At 44.1% G+C, this 27726-nt stretch overlaps 1 protein-coding gene across 4 annotated transcripts in view; it reads right to left on the bottom strand.

Annotated features, from left to right (window-relative positions):
* ANKRD33B (ankyrin repeat domain 33B) overlaps positions 1-27726 on the bottom strand; it is an 81697-nt gene that overhangs the window by 35331 nt on the left and 18640 nt on the right. The window lies entirely within an intron of this gene.

The raw sequence follows: 27726 nt of genomic DNA, 5'->3' as shown, positions 1-27726 counted from the left end.
GTTAGATCTTGCCACTTCTCTGCACCCCCCCCCCACCCCATCACCGGGGAGGGGAGCAGAGCTGGAGACTGAGTTCGATCACCAACAGCCAATGACGGAATGGTTAGAGCAAATCAGGCCTACTTAACAAAAGCTTCATAAACACCCCTAAACAATGGGGTTTGGGTGGCGTCAGGGTTGGTGACACACTGAAGTGTTAGGAGGGTGGTGCCCCCAGAAAGGGCAGGCAAGCTCCCCACCCTGTTCCCATACCTCACCCTGAGCACCCCTTCTATCTGGCTGTTCTTGACTTTTATCCTTTATAATAAACCAGTGACCGTCAGTAAAGCGCTTTCCTGAATTCTGTGAGTTATTCTAGCAAATTATCAAACATGAAGGGGGAGGTGTGGGAATCCCCAAATTTGTAGCCAGTTGGTCAGAAGGTGACCCCTGGGTTGAGACTTGTGGGATAGCTGTGGAGTCTGCCTAACCCTGGAGAGTTAGTGTCAGAATTATCTGAATCGCTGGAGACCCTGTTGGTGTCGGAGAATTGGAGAACTGGGATGGAAAAACCACGCGTATGTGATGTTGGAGAAACAGACATCGCAGGGACTCGTGCAGGTGCTGGGCCAGCGATGACAGCGGTCAGCCGTGAGCCAGGAAGCAAGCCCTCAGCAGACCCCGACCTTGCTCTCAGATTCCCAGGCTCCAGAACCATGAGAAACGAATTTCTGCTGTTTGATCAGCCATCCACTTTCTAGTATTTTGCTGTAGCCACTGAGCTGACTAAACACTTGGTGACAAAGGAAAATGATCTAAGGCTCCTTGCACACATGGATTCGGTGACACACTAAAATTCAAGACGTGGCAATCCAGAGCTACGGATCACGTGACGCTGAGCACTGCCAGCCGCACGCACCACCGCACGGGGGACGCAAAACTTTCGTGTAGAGCAACTCCACAGTGACCCAGCTGTATGTGGGCCAGCTCTTTAACAAGAATGTCATTTCTCGTGGAACAAGGTGAGGGCACGGGCAATCCCACCTGCTTATCTCAATAAGCTCCTGCTTGCTGTCCCAAAAGAAGACTGAGTCACAAATATTAGAATTTTTAGTTTTAGAGACGACCACAGATTTATTTTACTACTGACATCCCCTTGGCAGCATAAGGAACTCCATAATGTTGTGACTACAGTAAAGCCTATTTAATATGCCGCAGCTCGGGCCTTCTTTGAAGTCAGTCATTCCGTCCATAGAGTGAAATGGTTCACAAGAATTTAATTTAAAAGAGAAGAGAGCACGAGTGAGCCCAGGCTTTCAGTGTCTCTGATAACTAGAGTTCACTGCCACCAACATCTGCATTCTCCCACCCTACCTGTCCGCTCCCTGCTGCATAAGCGGTCCGGAAAACCTGTGATTCCACTTGGTATGCACGAAAATCTCATTTTGAAATTCTTTGCATGGAGGTTTATCTCAAGTGTCGGACAATTTCCTGACCTATAAATAAGGCTTGCTGAACACAGTGTAGCCTCTTCCTTTTTACAGAATGACACAAGAAATTTGTATTTATTACAGAAAAGAAATTCGAAAACAGGAAAGACAAAAAATCCAGACACACACAATCTCACAAACACACAGACACACACACACACGCACATTTCCTCTGCACCCAAATGGGATTACTTGCTATGTTTCAATGAGGACTATGACAGCGACGTCTTTTCGCATCAATCGAAACACCTGTGTGTCAACGTTTCCACCAGATGCGGAACATTCTACTCTATGAGGGCAGAATCATAGGTATTTAATGCATCCCCACTCTTGGATGTGGAGACTGATTCCTGTTTTTCCCTATTATGAGGAAAACCTGCAATGAAAATCTCTAGAACCATGGCTTCATGCATCTCATTCCTTACTGTCTCAGGAGACGTTCTTTGAAGTAGAATTTCTGGATTAAAGGAAAGAGATATTCTGAAAGCCTAGAACACATATTGAAAACCTGTCCTTCAAAAACATCCCAAACGGCACCCAGCTTTGCCAATCTGGCCATCCAGTCTTTACTTCAGGACTCCAGGTTAAAAGGAGGAATTTCCATCAGCGGATAAGAAACCAGTGTTCCCCAGCGCTCCTTAGCACCTGGCTCTTGGTCCTGCGCTCTCTCTACCGGGATCGTGCTCACCTCCATTCCTTGCTGCCACAACCACTGGGAGGGCCCGTTCTGGAACCACAGCCCCTTCTGACCACCTAAGATAAGACTTCCCAAAACGCACAGCACACCGCAGCTGATAGTAGCCTTGGAAACTGCAGCACAACCTTCAGTCGGAAATGAAGATGACCAGGGGAAAAAATAGCAACCTTAATTTGAGGGCTCAGGATAAAATGGTATTGGATACCTCTTGTCTCCCAACACAGACTGACTTACATTACTATTAAAAACAATAACTGTCAATCCCCACCCTCTGGGGGTCTGCGGCACCCTTGGACCATGGTCTCCCAAGACAAACCACAACAAAAGACTTGTCACAAAGGCAAATAAATAGTAACCACTTGCTAAACTGACAGAAGCCCACTTGCAGATGGTCCCTGCAGCCACATATAGGCTGTGTTGTTTTTTTAATTACAAGCAAAGTGACCATGAGAATAAAATAATATTATTCAGAAAAAATCAGTAAACTTCCTACAAGTGGAAGCCTCCATTTGGACATCAGCTAGAAATTCAAGTCCCTCAAAACACAAGCTTAATTTCTAAGTCTACACGCCATAGAAATGTTGGCGTAACAACAACAAAATGAGTTGAGATCTTTCTGCTTAAAAACTGTAAGGGTTTGCACAACAAAAAACAAAAATATACAAATCAGAACCCCATTCCTCGCAGGAAGAAAGGAGGATCTAACACCAGGATTTAGTAACATCATTTATTATAGTGACAGATGAAAGAGGTGCAGGCAGGAGGAAGAAAGGTCATCAACACACACACACACACACACACACACACGCACACACACGCACACATGCACACACACACGCAGAAAATGCAGAGGAAAAGGTGTGGGAATAGAGTGTACACGATGGTTAATCTTAGGTATCATAATTTTATGTTGTACCCAGATATTTGGTCAAACATTATTCTAGATGTTTCTGTGAAGGTTTTTTTGTGTTTTTTTTTGGACAGGACTAACATTTAAATCAGTACACTAAGTAAAGCAGATTGCTCTCCATGCTGTAGGTGGGCCTCCTTCCACCAGTTGAAGGCCTGAATAGAACAAACACAGACCTCCCCTACGCAAGAAGGAATTCTGCCAGGGGACCATCTTTGGACTTGAACGACAACTCTTCCCTGGGTCTCTAGCCTGCCAGCCCACCCTGCTGATTTTGGATTTCCCAAGCCCCCGCAATTGTGTGAACCAATTCCTTAACAGAAAAAGTGTGTGTGTGTGTGTGTGTGTGTGTGTGTGTTTATCCGCCTAAACAGTTACATGTAGTTGTTATATAGTTACGTATAGCTAGACAAATATATACCTATATGTTTGTGTGTATCTAGCTAAATATAGATAGAGATACACAGACATAGATAGACATAGACGTAGATATACAGATACCTACAGAGACACAGACTCTATCGGTCTGTCTCTCTGGAGACTCCTGATTAAGACAAGGTCAGTGGGAAAGGGCACTTTGAAGGAACTGCTTTTTACTCTGTTTCTGTACAGTTCACGTCCTTCAAAACAAAGTATTTGTGAGGCACTTACATGATTTTAATTCACAATGAAAAACAAGTACAAGTAATGATGTTTACGTCCATAACGGTCTCATTAGGAAATACAGTTTTATAACAACCACTGTAAACAGTGGAGAAAAGAACCATCCGTGAGGAGGGTGGAGGGGTAGCGGGCAGAAGACACCAGGAGCTGACAAACAGCCAAGCAAATAGACCGGGACACCAAGAAGCACATACGAACCCAGCGGCCGTATGGTACAAAAATAGGTATAGTCATTATCCTGATCATCCAGAAGAAAAAAGATATTACCTATGTTCTAATGTGAGGGGAAAAAATCCATCGTTCATAGTATAATTTTTTAAAGCTGGGTATCAAGAGACGAAACTTGAGTTACTCGAAAATCCTTTTCAGTGCAACACGTTTCTCCGTTCTCCATAATGGTACCACCAGCAGGAAGCAGGAAACGTTCATGCGGCTTTGTGAAAGAGCTTAAGAACCTCGGTCCTCTAAAATAGATGTTATTTCTAAAAGACGCCATGAGTTTCTGCTAGCATGGGTGTGATCTGGTGGGTCAGGTGTGTCTGGCATAGTTTCAATAATCTTATTTATGATGAATAAGCACCGTGATGAGAAAGTAAATCCCAGGGCGGGAATCTGATCTACGCCGGTCACTGCTGAGCCGCCAGCTCTAAGAACAATGCTGAGCTGTGATATATTTATAGAACAAATAAATGAATACTAGGATTTTTAATAAACAGTTTCTTCCCAGATGGTCAATGCATTTGACCTTTGCACCACCATATTTTGATGGCAAGGGTGTGGCCAGCACCATCTGGCCAGCAGGCGATGTCCACCATCAGCCTTCCACCACCCCCAGCTTGGCCCGGACGCTTACCGACATGGCTCCCGCCCATTTGGAAGGCAAAAAAAGCCAGCAACCCCGCTCACATTAAGATTGCCTGAGCTTGCAGGCTTTAAATAATTCTCACCAAACTATCACTTTGTAAAATGTTGTTTTCGTGTTATACACCTCGTAAAACATTTGCAGCTTCTGTGAGGAGACATTTTAGTCTGAGAAATGCTTCTGGTCCCCTGAGACATGCTCACAACTGGGATGGCTGATGAGGTCAAGGGAGAAGCGGGAGAATGGTGAATGGTCAGGAAAACCCTTTGTCTTGGGAGAAGAGTTGTTTGCAAGCCTGGAAGTCTGTCGGACAGACGTCATAAAACACATTCTAGGCTAGCCTTCTAGAATGAAAATCTCAGCAAAGTTTTCCTTTGTTAACTTTTAAGCTAATGTGAACTAAAATCAGGGAGGGGCCTAAGAAAAGAATATTCCACTGGAGGGTGGAGGTGGGAACCCAGGATAAAAATAACCCAACCACTGGCTGCAGCTAAGACAATGGGTGAGAAGGGTGAGGTCCCTGCGAGGGGTGGGCTCCTGGCTCAGCCTCACACAGTGGAGCAGGCGCTCAGACCCGCGCAAACAAGACCGACTCAGATTTTCCACTCTGACTGTCTTCTGAAAACACCTCCTTACCATCTAATTAAGCTATTCTCCCAATGAGATTCCCAAGGAAAGGGTACTATTCTACAAAAGTCTTCCCCTAACACTAGTTCATTATTTCAACACAGTACGGGGAAGAGGTGAGTAATGAAGCGCCAAGGCCAGCTCCACGGGCAGGAATGCTTTCCATGGGCCTAACAGGGACAGCGTAGGAGAGGTTGTACACCTGCAAGGTACGGAATCCTCAACGTGCACGGTCTTGTTGAGAAGCCCGACTGCGCATGTCAAATAGCACCGCTCCTCTTCAATTCTTCATTAAATTAAACTAAGAAATAGCTGTTGCTCCAGGCAAACCCTTCCCTACTGTCTTAGGGGAGTTGAATGAACTCAACCACAAAGCCCAGGCAGCAAACTTCCTCTCTGAAGTGTCTCCCTAAGAACTCACGGTAGAGTGCGATTTCTATGATACATTTGCTTTCTTTTAAAGACACACACTTAATAGACTTCCTAGGTGTGATTATTTTTTTAAGTGTCTTCATCCGAATTACTTCCTGTGATGTGTTATCAGAAGTTTGGAGGGTAAAGACATGTCCAGGTCTGGTGCACAGGGGGTGGGGGCGACCACCTGGCCAGCAGGCAGGTCCCAAGGGCACCCCCCACAGCAGGGCGTGGCCCCAGGCCCTCTCACAAGCCAGCTCATAGGAACGAGTCCCATGGAACATTCCATGGACAGCTCGCACAACACACTTACTGAGGGCCCGCTTGGGCCAAGCACAGCTCAATGCTGGGGGACGCAAGGGAACCAGAGAGAAACCGGCACAGCCCCTGGCAATCTGCTGGTGCTCGAGCAACCCCGGCTCCGGCCGCTCTCTCTGGGGGTACGCACGAGCGGTCCCTGTAACCAAATACCAAATCTTGAGAAAAGGAAAACAGAAAGTAAGTAATGTAACAAACACCCCCGTCACAGTGACTACATTAACAAAGGCTAATACTCTGTCACAACTGCTTCACTCTGCTGGAAGAGATCAGTATTCCAAAAAGAGCTGACATCCCTCTTGGGGTATCCTTCCTCCCCCGAGGCAACCAGTTATGTGCTGACAGGTACCCTGACTTAGCTTTTGAATTTTTTTTTTTTTTTACCTATTCCATGTATCCATAAACAATACGTTAAATACAGAGTGTTAGTTTGTATTTAAGTATTTACGAACAGTAGTATGTCTGTGCACCTGTGAGCCCGCAACCTGACTTACTCAGCGCTGGGTGTGAGATAAACCCAGGTATCAGGCAAGCACATCATCTCCACATACGGGCCCCTCGCTAGCCACTTATACCCCCAAACTATGGGAGACATTTAATTCAAACGGGTTCCAAAGTCCCACCAGTGTAAATACAGAGCGCTGAGTGGGACCTTGGTCTGGATCTCCCGAAGCACCTGAGCCAGCGCTACCTGGAAATCAGCATCTGAAAGTCAGGGTTTCTCATCCGCGGCACCGTTTATGTTCGGGGCCCCATGGCTCTATCCTGAGAGGCGATCCCACATATTGCAGGATGTTTAACTGCATCCCTGGCCGCTACTCACTTCACACCAGTACCATCCATTATCCCCAACTACCGGCAACCAAAAATGTCTCCAGACATTGCCCAATGTCCCCCCCCAGGGGGAGGGGCAAAATCGCCCCCAGCTGAGACCCACCTATAGAAGGGAATTAGATGGGGGTGGAATCTGCCAGAAAGCTCTCTGAAGTGGTTGCAATTTCTTACGGGCCACCACTGGTGCACACGAGTTACACCTTCTTCCACCAATATTCCACCCGTGTCCAACACTGTGAGTAATCCCGCTTTTCTTGTTCACCAGCTCGATGGGAAGTCCTTCTTACTGTCTTCAGCTTGCTTTCCCCATGGCCACTCAGATAGAAGATCTCCACACGTTCCAGTGAATGACTGATTTACACCCTTTGCCCATTTCCTGCTGGCTTCTCTTCCTTATTGATCAGTCTGAGTTCTTTACATGTTCGAAGTCAGCTCTATCCAACAGAAATGTAACAGGAGCCATAGATAATAAGCCACATACTTCATTTTAAGTGTTCTGGTGGCCACATTAAGAAAAGCAAAAAGAATCAGGTGAAATTCATTTTAATGGTGCATTTTATTTAACCCAACATATCCCAAATATGATTATAACATCTAATCAGCATTAAAAAATTTAATGAGATATGAATGCGGCAGCAATGCTGGGAGGGTGCCCTGAGTCGTGCTGAAACCTCCCCCCGTGAGGTTTTGCTACATCTCCTGGAAAGGGGCAAAGGAAGTTGCCGTTGAGAGTTGTTGATTCAGTAATGTGAAGCTATAAATAATAAGATGAACTCACTGAGAGTCTTAGCAGAAAAACAAGTCGTTGGAAGCTCACCATCTACGGTGTTTTGCTGTCCCAAGTAACCCTTAGCATTCCCCAAAAAAGTCCTGATCGACATCCTTCTTCCGCCTCTCCTGTCTTCCACATGCATAGGACACACACTTCCCACATGTGGGTGACAGTCCACGAGGGAGCTGGTTGGGTACACAACAGAACTTAAAAAAAAAAAAAAAAAAACAATGTTGGGGGGGCCTAGGTGGCTCAGTCAGTTAAGCGTCCGACTCCTGGTTTAGGTTCAGGTCATGATCTCAGGGTTGTGGGATCGAGCCCCGTGCTGGGCTCTGCACTGGGCATGTAGCCTGCTTAAGATTCTCTCCCTCCCTCTCCCTACCCCCACACTCTAAACAAAACAAAACAAAACACGAGGGCAATCCAGTTGTAGGTGTCACTAGAGCCGCCCCCACACTTGCCAGAACTGCTTGGGTAGAAGAGCATTTAGCCACAGTTCTCGAAGTGCACCGTGACTGATCTGCTATGGGTAACAAGGGAAAGGGCATTTGTCACTTCCAGAGAGAAGTTTTAGGAGATGGTGCGTGGTGTCCCTTTTTTCTGCGTTGACTATCCTTGAAACTCAGAGATGTAAAGTCTCTCAGCCTGGGTCTGGGTGAGGGCTTGGAGAGCAGAGCCCCACCCATACCTCCAGCCAACCCACAAGAACATGAATGAGCAAGAGGCGAATCTTGGGGGTTTTCCTCATCACAGCAAACGCACCATATGCAGACATAACCTACAAACACATACACGTGGAGCAGGGACAGCAGTGTATTCTTCTGCACGTGTCGATCGTTTTCCTACTAATTCTTTTCCTTGGGAAAAACTGCCTTTTAAGATGATGTCCTTGCTACTTGATTGGGCATACAATGTACTTTCACTTGTAACAGGATGGAGAAAGAGTTTCTGATGCTATTTTTCTTTCTTAGCTTGCAACATCAAAACTGGAGAACTCTGTCCTGCCACATATTCCAAACACGCTGACACCAGTCCTCCAGCCTGGTAACCACTGCTCCTTGCGGTACCATCAAGGGTCCCTGATCGCCTGAGCACGCTGCCACCCATGGCTTCCAACCTCAAACATGGCCGCACCAAGTCCCCATGGGGGTGCTCAGCCAGTGCCAACCTTCACCGCTAGCCCTGACTCAGTCCTCCATGCCTCCAAGCCTTTGCCCCTGGAGGGCCCTCCACCTGGAGCGCGTTCCTCACCCTCCCGGCCGCATCCCCGAGTCTCCAGGCACACACCTGGTCCTCCTGAACGTCAGGGGCCGGCCCCTCTATGCCCATCTGCTGGTGTTCTCACTGCACTGGGAGCGTTCCTCGAGGGAAGGTTGGCTCCACGTGGAGAAGCACCACCTCTTTCTGACTCTGTTTCCCCAGCACCTGGCATCTACAAGACACTCAATAAGTATCTGCTGAGTGAATGAAATGCCCCTGACGTGTTTCAGTATATCCCAGCTCACACGGTGCTCAGCTTACCCTCTCAACGGAGGCGCGGACACATGGCGACGAGCTTCGAGCCTTTTATGTCACTGACACATTCAAGCAAGGAAATTACTTGGGGTCCCAGGGAACCTCCAAGAACACAGGTGCCTTACGTGTGTTAAATATCACGCCAGGCTGGTGCCGCCAGACCTGGGCCTGAGTAACACAGGTGTGAAAGCAACAACCACATGCAAAGAAATCCAGAGCAGGCTCGAGAACTCCCCCATGAGGAATTCACTTCAAGGACATCAACAGTATGTCAAGAGAGCTGCATAAAGAGCTGTAACTGCAAAGGCCTGAAAACAACCCAAATCCGCATCAAGGGATGGTGGCCTAATTAAGCACAGGCTGTGGGACACTCTGTCGCCCCCAACAGGTCGGAATGCAGGTGCTGATGGGGAAAGATCTTCAGAGGATGGTATTAGTAAAACCACCAGAACCACAGGTCAGAACAGAGCATGGGACATAACCTCTTTTGGGGTGGACTGTTCAAATGTGTGCACGGCTCCTGGAAGGTCTATATTCATCAATAATCTTTCATTTATCTGAAAGGAGATGTAAGAAATCTAGCGGGACACCTGGGTGGCTCAGTCAGTTAAGCGTCTGTGTTCAGCTCAGGTCATAAGCTTGTGATCCTGGGATCGAGCCCCACGTCAGGCTCCCTGCTCAGCCAGGAATCTGCTTCTCCCTCTGCCTCAGGCTGCCGCTCCCCCCACTGGTGCTCTCTCGCTCTCTCTCAAAATAAATAAATAAAATCTTTTTTAAAAAAGAAAGAAAGAAATCTAACTAGCCACCTTGAAGACACATATCATAAGAGAGGGGACTTAGGTTTTATTAAATATTTTAGAATTGTTTTGAAGTCCTTTCAAGGTGTACAAATTTTTTAAGTATACAAATAAAATTATTCTGGCAAAGGGGTTAAAGGTCATATTTATATTTTTATTCATGTGTTCTTGCATCAAATAAAGAGATGCCTAATAAGTTGTTTTAAATAAAAACAAACATTACTATGGAGAAAATGGAGAAAATATATCAAGAAAATTCTTTTGGAGGCAGGGCTCACCTAGCGGCCTTTGGATTAAGAATAGACAAATTCAAAGTTGTGATTCAAAACAATTTCCCTTTAGACCAAATTTTGCAAACAACATGAATTTTATTATCACTGCAAACCTCTTGTTTGGATTTATAATTTTAGAATGTTAGTCGTTTTAGGAAGTGACTTCATTCAACTATGGTGTCTCTTTAAATCCAGTATATATTACATGCAGTATACATCATTTATTATATACATATCAGGCTTGCCTTACTTTCCCAATAACGCCAATGGTTTTCCCACAGTCATTTTACCATCAGTGAGAGAAAACCAGGCCTGGTCACCAGGAGAGGCCCTCCAGGCACTGACCGTCAATTGTCAGGACATGTTCCTCCCACCATCTATCCCGAATTTTTACGACAGACACACAAAGCTCAACAGAGAACTTTAAAGAGAGAGAACTAGAAAAGCAAAATATTGTAGAAAACAGACTGGCACAGAAACCACCCTGCCAGTGAGAAAGGGCTGGCTGAGGGGACGCTACAAGCCCACCGGCCAAATCCAAAGCCAGCCCCCCTCAGGCCCGCAGACCACAGCCCAGCCGAGGCCCAGCAGCTACCCCATGCAAGACCCTGGGTCAGAGCTGCCCAGCCAGGCTGCTCCTGAATCCAGAAGCTGGGAGAGGATATGAATGCTCATTGTTCTTCCGGTCACTATGTTCTGAGATGATGTTATGTGGCATTAGAGAAACACCAGTAGGTTGTAAGAGGAGAATACTGACACACACGGTCATAATCTTCTGCACCCCACACATCAGCAACTTAGTTTCTGTCTTAAGAACTGGATTCTTGGACTAACGCTGAATATATGTTTATACAGAGAAATACATAATTAAATAAAGTGTACTATGATTTCATTAATAACCAGCCATTGAAATCTACTAAATATTATGCTAGGTACAAGGAGATATAATTAATGTCACAAAGCAGCTAAGAAAATTTCCCCTCTGGGCTTAAATCAGAACTCACTATATTCTTCAGAAGACATGAGTACAATACTATTTTTTCCTTTATTCAAAAATGTTCTCCTTTTGAAATTAGAAAAAAAAAAAGAAAAGGGGGTTAAAGAACATTTTTCTGGGAGGCCTGGGTGGCTCAGCTGGTTAAGCATCTGCCTTCAGCTCAAGTTCATGATCCCAGGGTGCTGGGATCAAGTCCTGCATCCCACATCAGGCTCCTTGCTCAGCAGGGAGCCTGTTTTTCCCTCTGCCTGCCACTCCCCCGTTTGTGCTCTCTCTCTCTGATAAATAAATAAATAAAATCATTTAAAAAAAGAATATTGGGGCGCCTGGGTGGCTCAGTTGTTAAGCGTCTGCCTTCGGCTCAGGGCGTGATCCCGGAGTCCTGGGATCAAGCCCCGCATCGGGCTCCTCTGCTGGGAGCCTGCTTCTTCCTCTCCCACTCCCCCTGCTTGTGTTCCCTCTCTTGCTGGCTGTCTCTCTGTCAAATAAATAAATAAAATCTTAAAAAAAAAAAAAGAATATTTTTCTATTATATAATCTTACACATTATCAAGCATCGGTAAAAATGAGGTATATGAAGAATTTTAGTCATGAAGAAAAGGCTTAAATCATAATATAAAACGAAAAAATATATACTTTAATAAATAGGTTTAAAAATTATGAACAACGCATAAAAAAATAAAAAGAAATGAACCAAAATTTCAGTAGTGATTGATTCTAGATGATGACATCATAGGTGGCTTCTTTTTCTTTATACTTTTCTGTAACAAAAAGTCCCATTTTTCCTACAATGAATCCTTCTATTTAATCATCAGAAAAGTAAAAGTTTTTAAGGAAGAAAAAATTCTGATAAAACTTCCCGGTGTCCTGCTTGTTTATCTTCTAAGCAAGTTCGTGGATTGGGAAGAACCAGTACAAAAAAAAGAGAGAGCTGGGGCTTACCCTTTTCTGGAAAGAGCTGAAAAGGGTAGAAATAGATTTACAATCAAGCAAGCAATCCATAAATTAAAAATGAATTGGCCCTTTCAGGACCTGGGGGTTACCCTTAGCTTCATTTTCTGCAAAAACGACCCATAAGTTTCAAGACAGGAATCCAAATTGTCCACGACGTTGGCCTCAAAGAACTGAAACCCTCACTGGAGATTCAGCCTGTCACGCCAAAGCTCTGTCCAGCTGGTCTGCTGGAGGGTCTCAGACAATAGCGTGTTCTACTCATGATAAATCAACTCGACACGGATTTTTTTTTAAAGCGATGTTTTCACAAATACAGAGCCTGTAATCCACAGACACTGGTTTTGGGTCACACAGAGTGTGGTGTAACACAGTACAGTCCAAACCAATCAATGCAAAATAAACAACTTGACTAATTATTCCCCCAAACCACCTACTAACTGTGTTCTGATTGGTTCCCATTCAACCGTGGCCACTCGGAGTGGGGTCCCCAGACCAGCAGCAGCTCCTGAGAGCTTGTCAGGATTCCAGAACGCTGCCCCTCCCACCCCCCCAGCCTATCCAGACCTAGTGAATGAGAGCGTGAACGTCTCAAGCCCCCAGCTGGTCTATGGCAGCAGGGTGCGGCTCTCGGATGGACACGATGATGGAGGCCAAGGTGTGAGACCTCAGTCACCCCCTTCTGGGATGCCAGAAATACAGCTCAGCTGGTTTTTTTCCATTAAGTTTTATTTTTATTGACTTTATTTTATTTTCATTCCATTTTGATTTCCTGTTTTTATTTGATTTTGATCGATTTGATTTTGATTTTGATTCTGACTTTACCTGACTGTCCCTAGTCCTGGCCCAGGTCCCTCTGGCACCCCCTCAAAATCCCACCTCATTGGTCCTGTCTGCCACCTGCTCCTTGGTCCCTCACCCTGACTCATTCCTGGTAGGGCTGGGATGCAGGGGTCACAGAGAGAAGGTGAGATGGCCAGGATTTTATGGTTTGTATTTGCCTTATAGATGGGGGAGTAGGAGCCCCAGGATAGCGCCATAAAACCAACCCAGTGGGAGGCGGGCTCCCAGGGGAGGCAGGTCACACTGAATGAAGGCTCTTTGGTCAACCCGTGAATATTTGGTCACCACGGGACAAGCTGGTACTGACGAACTACGTATGCCTGGCTGGCTGTTACGAAGGCAAAGGTGAACTGTGAAATCAGACAGTCCTTCCCCTGGGGAAAGTCAGTCTGGGGAAGCAGACAGGGAAGTAAACAACAGCAATGAGGCCTGCCCAGAGGACCAGGGGAGGGCAAGGAACCGGAAATGGGTGGGGAGAGGAGGCTGGCAGCCACCCCGCTGAGCCCAACAACAGCAGGAGGCCCAGTGGTGTCAGGGAAGCGGGGGGGATGGCATCCCAACTGGCCACCAAGCACATGCAAAGGCCCGGAGCTGAGAGCTCCTGGGGAATTCGGGAAGCCAGGAAGCTGTGAAGGGTTGGCCAGGAGGGCTAAGGAGTCTGAGTCGTGTCTGAAGCTAGGGAGAACCAACCGAGGTCTGAAGCAGAGTGCGCCATGATCAGAGATTCCTTCTAAATACCTGCCTCTAGGGGCGCCTGGGTGGCTCAGTCGGTTAAGCGTCTGCCTTCGGCTCAGGTCATGATCTTAGGGTCCTGGGATCCAGCCCCATGTCGGGCTCCCTGGAGCCTGCTTCTCTCTTTCCCTCTGTCCCTCTCCCTGCTTATTCTCTCAAATAAATAAATAAAATCTTAAAAAAAAAAAAAAAGAAAGAAAGAAAGAAAGAAAGAAAGAAAAGAAAAGCCCACATCTTAAAACAAAATAAAACAAAAACATGCCTCTGGTGGGAGGTAGGGTGGAAGGGGAGAGCTTTGCCATTGTCTTCTATTTTCCAAATATTCATTAAGTATGTGCCCCACTCCCCACCTTTTTAAGCTGACTTGGCAACTCCTTTGTGATTTAAGATGTAACTGAAACACATCAGTCTGTCTGACTCATCTCTGGCAGGGCTGACAGCCTCAACACAACATTCCAGGCTCTGGGATGTCTATTCTCCAGGTGTTCATTAATGTCTTCTAACTTAACTTTTTTTAATGTAAAAATTCAAATTATAACCTTTTCCAAATGTGAGGGTTCTTGATATCATTAGTCATCAGGGAAATGCAAATTAAACCCATGCTGCAATACCACCGTCCGCCCACCAGAACGGCTAAAATTAAGAAGACAATACCAAATGCGGGTGAGGGTGTAGATCTCGTGTGTTCCCAGCAGGTGGGGGTGTTACGTGGAACACCATTTTTGAAAACTGGCAGTTTCTAATAAAATTCACCACACGCCTACCTGATGACCCAGCAATTCCACTCACAGGTATATTCCCAGGAGAAATAAAGTCTATATCCACATAAAGACGTGTATATGAATGTTCAGTGCAGTTTTATTCATAACAGGTCCAAACTGCAAACAACCCACATATTCATCATAAAAAGACTCGGTAGGGGAGCTCCGCCGTCTTCAAGCAGAGGAATAACACTCAGCAACCAAAAAGAACAGAATCCTGTTACAAGCAACAACACCGAAAGGTCTCAAACATACTGCATCGAATGAAATAAGCCAGACATTAAAAAGTACATGCTGTTTAACTCCATTTAATGAAATCCGAGGACAGGCAAAATCAATCTATGGTGACAAAAAAACAGCAAAGGGGATTATTGCAAGGGTAGGAGAGAACTTTCCAGGGTAATGGAAACGTCCTATATCTCAATCTGGGTAATATTTATATGTGTATATTCATTTGTCAAAATTCATTGAGCTGTACCCTTAAGAGTTCTGCATGCCTCTGTGTGCAAATTATATCTCAACAAAGTAACGATGGTACAAAAACCAACTTAGCCAAAGGTATACAAATGGCCGAGACCACAATGAGACCTCACGCCACATCTGCTAGGATGTCTGTCATCAAGAAAAACAAAAACCAAGGATGTGGGGAAACTGGAACCGGAGGGTGCCACTGGCAGGAGAGTACAATAGCGCCACCCTGTGGAAAACGGCTTGGTGGCTCCTCAGAAAGCTAAACCTAGAATGGCCATGAGGGCACCTGGGTGGCTCAGTCAGCTGGGCATCCAATTCTTGATTTCAGCTCAGGTCATGATCTCAGCGTCGTGGGATCGAGCACCGCTCCGGGCTTTGTGCTTAGCACGGAGTCCGCTGGAGATTCTCTCTTCCTCTGCCTCTGCCCCTCCCCGGACACGTGCTCTCTCTCTCTCTAGCTCTCTCTCTAGCTCTCTAAAATAAATAAATAAATCTTAAAAAAAAAAAAAAAAAAAAAAAAAGAATGTCCATATGACCCAGCAATTCCACTCCTAGGTATGTAGCCAAAGGAATTTAAAGCAGGGACTCAAACAGATATTTGTACGCCTGTGTGCATAGTAGCAACGTGATTCACAAGGACTGAAAGTTACAGGCAGCCCAAGTGTCCATGAGCAGATGAATGGATGAACAAAACGTGGTCTCAGTTCTTTCTTTAAATTAAGGACTGAAATTCTGACACCCGCTACAGCATGGATGGACCCTGAAGGCATTATGATGGGGGCAAGAAGCCAGACACAAAAAGACAAATATTGTATGATTCCATCTATGTGGCAGACCTAGAACAGGCAAACTCACAGACAGAAGGGAGGTTAGAGGTTCCCGGAACTAAAGGGAGGAAGGAATGGGGGGTTACTGCTTCACGGTTACAGGGTTTCTGTTTGGGGTGATAAAAACAGACGGTAGTGACAGTTGCTGTTGTGCAACTGTCACTACCGTGAGCGTAAGTCCTGCCCCTGAACTGTAAGCCAGTTACAGTGGGTAAAAGGGGAGTTCCGTGTTATTTACCACACTAGAAACAGTCGTAATGGAGTGCGCCCAAAGCCATTCAGATCTATACCTTAAATGGACAAAGTATACGTATAAATACATTTACATATACGTAAAGTATACGTATAAATATATATATTTATATATATAAATATAAAAAAATAAAAATACCTCAGTAAGGCTGTTAAAAATGAATTTAAAAAAAGAAAGAAAAGCAACTTAGTGATACTTGCATAACGCGGACAGATCTCAGAACAATTATATCGCATAAAAGAAGTCAGGCACCCCGGCGCACGCTGCGTGATTCCACCCCTGTCCCAACGCCGATGAAACTAATCCACAGTGATAGAAATCTCAGTGGTTGCCTCTGATGGGGCAGGGGGCACTGAGCAGATACTAGAGGAAATTCTATCCTGAGCTGGGGGATGAGGCACAGGTGCATGAGTTTGTCAAAAATCATCCAGCTGTTCATTGAGAATTTACTGTATGCAAATTATACCTCAATCAACTACTACTACTATAAACAATATGGCTTAAGAGCAACAAGGCATGGATGGTGCTGTGAAGGGCATGGAAGAGCAGGGCCAGAGGTGGGAAAGCAGTGAGAAGCTTCCCGTCAGTCGCCCGGAAAGAGATGGCGCCGCTGAAGGGGGTGGTGGCATGGCGGACGCTGAGGGAAGCAAAGCCAAGAGTGTTCAGACAGGAGAACAAACGCGCAGAGGTGGGGCGGGACGTAAGAAGAGGTGATTGCCTTCTGACTTGGGCCCCTGAGAAAATATCAAAGTCATCTGCCAAGGCAAGAAACACAGCAAGAAAATCCAGTGCTCTTGGTAAACAGACGAAGGCCCAGAAATCTAAAACCAACTAAAAGAAGAGTCTCACATACATACGAGATATATTCACTTGAATCAGAGGTTCATAGTAGAAAGCAAAGTTAATTTTAAAGGGCACTGGTGCGTATATAAGTCATTTTGTTGTTTTGTTTTGCTTTTTTCTGGCTGGCAATCGTTTGCCCGGCTTATGCCAAAAACAATATATCCTCCAGGCACATGCAAGACAGCATGTCCTCGAACTTTTCCCTGAGTCACTGAATGCAAGGTCTTTTGTCTCAGTAAAGCATTAGAAGGGCCTCCCTCTTCTGTTCATACCATCACACCTGCCCATTCACTAAGAAGGCAAAAAAATGGACAATGGACAGAGATTTCTTGAGTCATAATAATCCAGGCGGTAGTGACTAAAAAGATGAGACAAAAATGCCCAGCTGGGGTGCAGGGATGAGCCCAGAAAGTTGGCCTCCTAGGCAATGATGACCTTTCTTCTCTCAAAGGAGCTCAGGGCCTCCCCTTGCCACACCCTGCCCCCCCCCCCCACCAGGTCCCTCTTCTGAGAAGGCTCCCTTTCCTCAGCTCTGAGCCATGACCCTCTCTCCCTCACCTACCTGCTAACCCTCTGTCGTGGGCTGAACTGTGCCCCACCCCCCAAAAAAGATATGTCCCAGTCCTAACCCCTGGTACCTGTGAATGTGACCTTATTTGGAAAGAGTCTTCGCAGATACAATCAAGTTAAGATCATGAGATGAGGTCGTCCTGGAGAAGAGACACAGACACCGGGAGGCCGTGTGAATTTGGAGTCAGCGAGGGGAGCGGTGCAGACACGTACCAACAACATCTTGGGGCCACCAGAGGCTGGAAGAGGCAGGAAGGACCCCCCCCTCCCCCACAGGGTCTTCGGAGAGAGCACAAACTTGCTTGTCACCTTGATTTGGGATTTCTAGCCTTCGGAACTGTGAGAGGAAACATTTCTGCTGTGTAAGTCACCAACTTTGTGCTACTGCCTTCTCAAGAAGACCCCTAGGAAACGGATTCGTCAACACTCCGGCACCACATTCGCCCCGTGTCCTCCAAGCATTTCCTCCACCTGCCCTTCCCCCTCCTCTCCAGCTCAGGACGCCACCCCAAAAGCCCCTATCAGGTCACCTGCCTCCTGGCCTGACATCACTCCACCCTCCACACTGAAGCATTCTCCCTGCTGAGAAGTGTCCATTCCTGCAGCTCCCAGCTGCCCTCGGGAGGAAAAGCCGGGGGCTGGCCCCTGCACACCACCCTTCCCCGTCCCTGTCCCCAGCCTGCGTGGGCACATGTCAGCGACACCTGTTGCAGTAGAAGCAGGTACTGTGTGGTGTGTCTGCAAAGCTCAGATCCAACCGTGCCACGCACGAGAACACTCCAGATGCCTGGTCCCTGGTCTGGCTTCTATCCTTCCAGCCAGCAGCAACCTCAACTTTTAATAAACGGCAAAATATGGCTGATTAGGGAAATGAACAGGATAAATACTCTGCAAATAGAGCCTTGAGACATAAATGTGCCTCCAAAAAAAACCCAAAAACCAAAAAACAAACAGTCTGGGCCACTAAGGCCATCAGAGAGCATCCCGTACAGGTAACAGGGCAGGGGAGCCCCCACTTGCCTAGGCTTCCGGTTAGCCCCCTGCAACGCCAGTTCTGAGCAGGGTCCTCCCGCCCTCACCCACTTGTCTGCTCCAAGATCCTAATTCCCTACAGGAATATTAGGAATGCAGGGCATCTCTAACCCCATCGACTTGCAGCTCTATAATTCAGGGTGACATGTGCCTCTCAAACTTCCCAACATCAGCGCTCACAGACTGACCGAATTCTCCAAACATCCACCCGCAAATGTTGTCACTGGTTTAATGGACTTTATTTTTTCAAGCGGTTTCAGGTTCGCCGCAGAACTGAATGGAAGGCAGAGGCATCCCTACCTGCAAAGTTTTCATACCTGAAATGACATCCAGAACAAAGGAAGGCCCACGCTATAGCCCAGCTCCAACAGTGGAGTGATAAAAGCTAAGACCGGTCATTTTTTTTTAAGAGCTTCATGGGTGGATTAGTTAAAGCGTTACACAAATTAAAAGGAAATATAGAGTCAATATATGCCATAAACTTAACAAAGAAGGAAAGGTGGTCTAGCACCCTAGCTGATTCTTCAACTAACAGCAGCTATCTTGTTGGAATACCAATGTTACTTGTTGGCAACTGCAGGAGTTCAACCACAGATAAAGTCGAGATACACAGAGGCATAATTACAGATGCGAGAAAATGCTATTAATCATCAGTGGAAACATAATGACGACAAAATGAGAGGTGGGTGTGGGGAGAGAAAGTAAGGGTAAGGTTGGGAGTGTCCTTCCGTCACACAGGAGTCCAGAAATCAAGGTGGAAATACAAGAGACTATGGCTTGCAGTGTAGGTGCCCGACAATGAGCATTTTCAATTCTAAGGCTGACATGAAGCTTCTGATTCTTGAGGAATCCACTTCCAAGACATCCATCCAGTTCAACTAGATAAGGAGCCAGGCTGCCCCACCCCTGATGTTCCCCTTTTCAGAAAGCCCTGCGTGACCTAGATAACTCTAGATTGCCAGACTGCTTGCTTGCCCCTCCCGCACCCTAATTCCTACTTCGTGTTTTAAATTCACCAATAAAGAGTGAAACCCCAAAACCCCAGGCCTCACCTTCTACCCCAAAAAATGCAGAACCGCAGACCCACGAGTGTTCCTCCTCAACACCTCTCTCCCTCTCTTTCCTTCCCTCCCTCCACCCCCTCCTTCCCTCTCCCTTTCTCCCTTCCTTCCCTCTTTCTGATTCTCCCTCCCTTCCTCCCCGCACCCAATCCCAGATTTCAAAGTTTCCTGATGATCACTGCTGAGGGCATCCTACAAACATAGTAAGGACCACAAGGGCTGATCCAGCAATACATGGGCTCTGGTTGGGGCCATGCCCAGGTGCAAGCCCCAGGCTTTTCTAGCTGGTAGCGTCACCACTGACAGGCTGAGAAGAACACAAAACAATAAGGCGTTAGAACAATAAATATGAAGCACTATGGGTGGGTGGGTGTGTCTGATGGGGGGGGAAGCAGTCTTGTCAGCATCCGTCTGTCACTGCTGGGAGTCATTAGTATCGTCCCAAATGGATAAATCAAGACACCCATTAGGAGCAAGCTGTCCATCAGCAGGGAGGTGACCGCCAGAAGACAAGGAAGTGGGAATGATTCAAAGCAACCCCTTCTGGAAAGCAGACAGAGAAAAGGTCTGGGGCGCTTCCACTACAAGCCCCACCGGCAAGAATATCTTCTAGCCAGTAAATACACCACTTTCACAAACATGGGTGAAGGGGGTCAAAAGGCAAAAACTTCCAGGTATAAAATCAACGAGCCAGGGGAATGTCACGGCCAGCACAGTGACAATAGTTAAGGATACTGGGCTGCATATTTGAAAGCTGCTGGTGGTGAAGAGTAGATTTAAAAAGTTCTCATCACAAGAAAAAAAGCCGTAACTCTGTGTGGCGATGGACCTTAACTGAAGTTACTGTGCTGCTCGGTTTGCAATGAATATAAATATCAAATCATTACATGGTACACCTGAAACTAATGTAGTGTTACCTCCATTTATAATTATATTTATCTATATAATTAATTTTTAAACTGAGGTATAATAATCAAATTATTAATTAATTTTATTTAATTAAATAATTAAATTATACCTCAATTTAAAAAAAAACAGGAAAAAGAGACTAGAATACCAACAAGAATTCCAAAATACATGAATGGGAAAAAGTAAAACAGACACACGGCACAAAATAAGACCCTTGTCTTTACAGGCCAAGGCGTGTTAAAGGAATAATAGGAAAACGGATGATTGTTTAACCAACCTGTTGGGAAAGCTGACTATTAAGCAGGCAAAGTATACACACATACACCATATATCAAAATACAGACCAAAAGGACTAAAAAAATTTAGGGCAAAATATATATATATATATATATATACTTATATCCTAAAATAGCTAAAATAGTTAAGATCCTTGATCGCAAGGAAGGTCTTCAAAAGCATAACAACAAATAAAATAACAAATAAAAATATAAATTTACTTTACGTGAAAACATAATATTCATTTACATTTATAAAATCATAAGCAAAATTAAATAGAAATTTAAAAACAACAACCAAAGTTAATGACATATACAGGATTATTTAAATATCAACAGAAATGTATTAAACAGCAGCATTAAATAATGGATAAAGAACAGAAAAATCAGAAGAAAATAAAGAATCAATAAATATATGTGAAATACATATAACCTCACTAGTAAGCAAAGTAGTGAAAATTAAAATATTAATGAGACACCATGTACTTAACAAAAAAGATTATATTTCAGTTATTCACAGAAGATGGATTACTCAGTTAATGGTGTTGGATAAAGGCCCTAGCCATATGGGGAAAAATAAGATTGGACCTTTACCTTGTGGCTTATGCCAAAATGCATCATTAAATACACGACCGAAAAAATACTGGAAGAAAATTTAGATGACGATTTCTATAAACTTGGCTTTAGCAAAGCATTTTGAAGCATAATAGCAAAGCCAGAAACCATTAAAAAAAAGATAGATAAATCTGACTACACAAAAATCGACACCTCTTCAGCAAAACAACAGGATACACAAATTAAAAAGACAAATGATAGAAACTTTCACCTTCAGCTATGAACAGTTAAATTCAATCACATCTACTCTGCCACTGAGAACACAAGTAAAATTGAATTAAAAAAAAAAAAACCTATTTGGAAGCATCTGACTTCCAAAACAACCAAGGCTTGCAGGATCTATATCCTAGAAAGAACAGAAAAGCCCTGAGATGAGCTTCCATCCTGACCATTGTCCCCTCATGGTATTTGCTGATTCATAAGGCTGAGAGACCAAGAAACCAAGCAGAGAGCAGTAGCTACAGACCAGAGGCAGTAGGCGAAGTCTAGCACAGTCTCAGGGGTTAAGGAGACAAAATTGGGGTTCGTGGCCTGCCAAGGAAGACAGGCTTGTTAAACATGCCACATTTTCTGTAGCAAGCCCAAAGGGCTGCCCCCTGGAGTGGGGCAAGCCAGAAATAGACCAGACCTCACAAAGACTACAACCTAGCCTGCTTTCATCCGCCCACTCTGTCTGCCAGAAACAAATTAAATCCTCTCTGGAGGAAGATAGCACCATTTAAAGCTACTTCAATTTTTCACATACAGTGTCTACCATTTAAAAAAAAAAAAATTACCAAACACATCAGGAGACAGGACCAAAAGAAAGAGACCATAAAAAACATCTCCAGGAGATACAGACATGGCAGTGATCAGACTTTACAGTAACTGTGGTTAATATGGAACAGAAAATAATGACGAATGGGAAGTTTTAGCAGAGAACTAGAATCTATTTTAAAAAATCAAATTAAAATTTTGGAAATAAAATATAAAATAACTGAAAGTTAGAATTTAAAAATGAGTTAAGGGGCGCCTAGGTGGCTCAGTCATTAAGCATCTGCTTCCGGCTCAGCTCATAATCTCAGGGTCCTGGGATCGAGCCCCTGGTTGGGAAGCCTGCTTCTCCCTCTCCCTCTGCCTCTCCCCACAGCTAATGCTCACTCTCGTGCTCTCTCTCTCTCTCAAATAAATAAAGTCTTTTAAAACAAACAAACAAACAAATAAAAAGGAGTTAAGAAGCAGATTAGGATACACAGAGAATTAGTGAACTGGAAGATGGGTGAACCAAAAATGGCCAGACAGGAAAAAAAGGATGGCAAGGTAAGAAAAAAACCACATAAGAGTCACATGGAGCATAGTGGAGAAAGTCTAATATATGTGAATCTGGTGTCACATAATGGGAAGGAAAAGAAAATGAGGCAATATTTGACAAGACAGTAGCAGAAAAAAGATATCAGGCCGTAAATTCAATAATTTTTATAAATTTTGAAGCAGATTTAAAAAAATAAATACAAACTGGAAGAAGAATGTGGGACATATGCTAGACAAAGAATAACAACTTTAGCATATTTTAAAAATTCTTAGAACTCAAGAAGAAAACACAGACTAATCCAAACCATGGGCAAAGGACAGATATGAAGAAGACCAGCCTATATGAAACACGTTTCAACCTCACTCATCTTCAAAGACACACATGGTAAAGGGAGGTATATTGGTTTTTTACCAGACTTAGGAAAGATTAAAAAGAATGAAAATAACTAGCACTGGCAAACTCTAAAAGGAGAGGTACTTTGCGATCTTGCTAATGAGCATAAGCAGGGTCACTCTTTCTAGAGGGCAAGTTGTGATTAGGTATCATATCAGTCAGGATAGGCTAGGTTGTGTGGCAATAACAAGCAATCCCCAAATTCCAATGGCTTGTGACAAGTGTCTACGTATTCACATGACACATTCACTGGAGGTGAGCCGTGGCTCTTTTTGATGTTGTCTTCCCTCTAGGACTTGGGCTGATGGAGGAGGCTCGATCTGGAATATTTCAAGTCTCCCTGCAAAGGGAAACCCAATATGCTATGGGTCTTAACACGGATGGCCAAAGGTTACACTGATTTGGCCAGAGCATGTGGAATGACCAAATGTGATGCTATGGAAAGAGAAGCCTACTCGTGGTCCAGGGAGAGGCAGAATTTTTCATGAGAATAAAAGGACCCACCCACCATGTGCATCCAAACTCAAGATCTAACCATTTCCTTAAAAAATAAATAAATAAATAAATAAACCCTTCAGAGTGTAGGGATAGAGGATACATTCCTCAATCTCATAAAAACCATCTATGAAAAGCCTACAGCAAATATCATTCTCAATGGGGAAAAGCTGGAAGCCTTTCCCTTAAGATCAGGAACACGACAAGGATGCCCACTCTCGCCACTATTATTCAACATAGTGCTAGAAGTCCTTGCAACAGCAATCAGACAACAAAAAGGGATAAAAGGTATCCAAATCGGCAAAGAAGAAGTCAAACTGTCTCTCTTCGCAGATGACATGATACTCTATATGGAAAACCCAAAAGAATCCACACCCGAACTACTAGAAGTTATAGAGCAATTCAGTAATGTGGCGGGATATAAAATCAATGCTCAGAAATCAGTTGCATTTCTATACACGAATAATGAGACTGAAGAAATAGAAATTAGGGAATCCATCCCATTTACAGTAACACCAAAAACCATACGTTACCTTGGAATTAACTTAACCAGAGATGTAAAGGATCTATATTCTAGAAACTATAAATCACTCTTGAAAGACATTGAAGAAGACACAAAAAGATGGAAAAGTATTCCATGCTCATGGATCGGAAGAAGTAACATAGTTAAAATGTCCATGCTACCCAGAGCAATCTACACTTTCAATGCTATCCCGATCAAAATACCGATGACATTTTTCAAAGAACTGGAACAAATAGTCCTTAAATTTGTATGGAACCAGAAAAGGCCCCGAATCGCCAAGGAACTGTTGAAAAGGAAAAACAAAGCTGGGGGCATCACAATGCCGGATTTCAAGCTGTACTACAAAGCTGTGATCACAAAGACAGCATGGTACTGGCACAAAAACAGACACATAGACCAATGGAACAGAATAGAGAACCCAGAAATGGACCCTCGGCTCTTTGGGCAACTAATCTTTGATAAAGCAGGAAAAAAAATCGGTGGAAAAAAGACAGTCTCTTCAATAAATGGTGCTGGGAAAATTGGACAGCTACATGCCAAAGAATGAAACTTGACCACTCTCTCACACCATACACAAAGATAAACTCCAAATGGATGAAAGACCTCGATGTGAGACAGGAATCCATCAAAATCCTAGAGGAGAACATAGGCAGCAACCTCTATGACATCAGCCAAAGCAACCTTTTTCATGACACATCTCCAAAGACAAGAGAAACAAAAGATAAAATGAACTTGTGGGACTTCATCAAGATAAAAAGCTTCTGCACAGCCAAGGAAACAGTCAAAAAAACTAAGAGGCAGCCCATGGAATGGGAGAATATATTTGCAAATGATGCTACAGATAAAAGACTGGTATCCAAGATCTACAAAGAATTTCTCAAACTCAATATGCGAGAAACAAACAAATCATAAAATGGGCAGAAGATATGAACAGACACTTTTCCAATGATGACATACAAATGGCTAACAGACACATGAAAAAATGTTCAAAATCATTAGCCATCAGGGAAATTCAAATCAAAACCACACTAAGATACCACCTTATGCCAGTTAGAATGGCAAAAATTGACAAGGCAAGAAACAATAATTGCTGGAGAGGATGTGGAGAAAGGGGATCCCTCCTACATTGTTGGTGGGAATGCAAGTTGGTACAGCCACTCGGGAAAACAGTGTGGAGGTCCCTTCAAAAGTTAAAAATTGAGCTACCCTATGACCCAGCCATTGCACTACTGGGTATTTACCCCAAAGATACAGACGTAGTGAACAGAAGGGCCATATGCACCCCAATGTTCATAGCAGCATTGTCCACAATAGCTAAATTGTGGAAGGAACCAAGATGCCCTTCAACAGATGAATGGATTAAGAAGTTGTGGTCCATATATACAATGGAATATTACTCAGCTATCAGAAAGAACGAGTTCTCAACATTTGCTGCAACATGGACGGCACTGGAGGAGATAATGCTAAGTGAAATAAGTCAAGCAGAGAAAGACAATTATCATATGATTTCTCTCATCTATGGAACATAAGAACTAGGAAGATCGGTAGGGGAAGAAAGGGACAAAGAAAAGGGGGGTAATCAGAAGGGGGAATGAAGCATGAGAGACTACGGACTCTGAGAAACAAACTGAGGGCTTCAAAGGGGAGGGGGGTGGGGGAATGGGATAGGCTGGTGATGGGTAGTAAGGAGGGCACGTACTGCATGGTGCACTGGGTGTTACACGCAACCAATGAATCATCGAACTTTACATCAGAAACCAGGGATGTACTGTATGGTGACTAACATAATATAATAAAAAAACATTAAAAATATATATATATATGCAAATATACTGCTCTATTGCTCATAAAGGACAAACTAAAAATAATCTCAGTGTCCACCAGGAAGTCATAAGCTAAACAAATGAAAATGTACAGAAAATAGAATATATTGCAGTAATTAAAAATAATAATTAAAAATAATGATGTGTGTTTGCTGGCATGGAAAGATGGCCTCAATAAGTTGCTAAGGAAAAAAGCAGATTATATGTACTATATTCTATTAAATGACTGCGAAGTCATACCTAAAACATTTAATTATCTCTAGATCAGAGGTTTTCATCTTCGGCATTTTGCCTTTCTATGTTATCTGAATATTTCACAATAAAAATGCATGACTTTAATCTTTCAAAGACCAACAAACCTATTTGGGTATTTTGAATAATTAATGTGCAGTGTCACGAGGATCCGGCAAAACAGGGAATTTCATCAGCCTGCTGGTAGAAGGAGAAATCCGTCGTCTTCCTAGAAAGCAAGATGGCCTTAAAAGGCTCATACTTATCTTAAACCCTATAATATACCTCCTAAAACTTGATCTAAAAAGCAATGCTCCGAGTACCAATAAAAGATATACTAAGACATCCATTCATCAGAGCATTATTATAAATAGCAAAATTTCAGAAACTACGAAAATGCCCCACATATTATAAAATAAACAGCAATGTAGGCAGGAATAGGTTTTAAAAATCAAGATTCTAAAGTACTTTTAACGGAAATGAACTCAGGGTATGCTTATAAGTGAAAAAACCAGGATCCATAACTGTATTTATAGGATAAACTTTAGAGATAGATAAACAGACTGGCAGCTCATGTCAAACATTAACTTCATTGTCTCCAAGTACCAGTGGTACTTGTTTATATTTTCTTCTTCGTACTTGGCTCTTTCTTGTTTTGTTTTTGTTTTGTTTTCATTTTCCACATCTAAATATTTATATTGGAAGCAGAAAAAAAAATCTAACAAATATCACTGTTAATATATCAGAGTAAAGGAGTAAAGATCAGAGGGTAGTGTGATCATTCACAGGGAAAGTCAAACTCTATCCAGAAGGATCTTCACAGACCACTAAAATCTGAAACATTCTGCCACAATGGAAACTTCATGTACTCCAACTTCACTGCACCTTGAAATTCAGCAAGCAAATCATTCTCCCAATCTCTTAGCACATAACTGCTGCTGAGCCAGGAAACACTTGACTAAGTTCTTAGTAAACCTAAATGTATTGCAAAAGGCCCACACTTGGACTAGAAAAATATTTCCCCATTTGCAACTGCTCTGACGTTAGACCTACAGCAATTTCCTAAATTACACATTAAGGTAATGCACAAAAAAAGTTAGCATGAAAACTGAGGATGAGAACCATTCTGTTGGCCTCAATGCTGGTAGGAACTGTATGAACAATAGAGGGAAGAAAGCAACAAGCACGCACGCACGCGCACTGGGTTACAGAGACACCCCCCCCCCCTCGCCCCCAGCACGCACGCCTGCGCACTGAGTTACAGGGGCCCTGCGCACCCTGTTATTTTCAAGGTGCATCAGATGTATACAATGACTTCCAAGCAGCTAAAAGCTCCTGGCTCTGGCACCAACACCACTCTGTCTTTCGCTTTCGTATAAAGGGCTACATTCTTTCTTACTGTCACAAATGGAAGAAACACTACCTGGAACTAGGGGTAGTTGATGGAGAAATTCTTGAGACCCACATTAACCCAGAATTCAGGGTCTTCACCCCAGACTGTGTTGCCCTCTGCTTCTTCCTTGGGGACAGCGCCCCAGGGCTTGTGCTTCTCTGGGCTTCCAGAGAGCCTGGCATGGAAAAGCCTTAGGTGAAGATCTGGGCTGGGTGACGATCGATGGCTCGATCGATGGAGGATCGATGCAGGTGAGGAGGGAGAGGAGGGGCCGTGGCAGCACAGCT

This window comes from Ursus arctos, unplaced genomic scaffold (assembly GCF_023065955.2).
Source record: "Ursus arctos isolate Adak ecotype North America unplaced genomic scaffold, UrsArc2.0 scaffold_15, whole genome shotgun sequence".
NCBI lineage: Eukaryota > Metazoa > Chordata > Mammalia > Carnivora > Ursidae > Ursus > Ursus arctos.
This window is presented reverse-complemented; position numbering and strand designations above follow the sequence as displayed.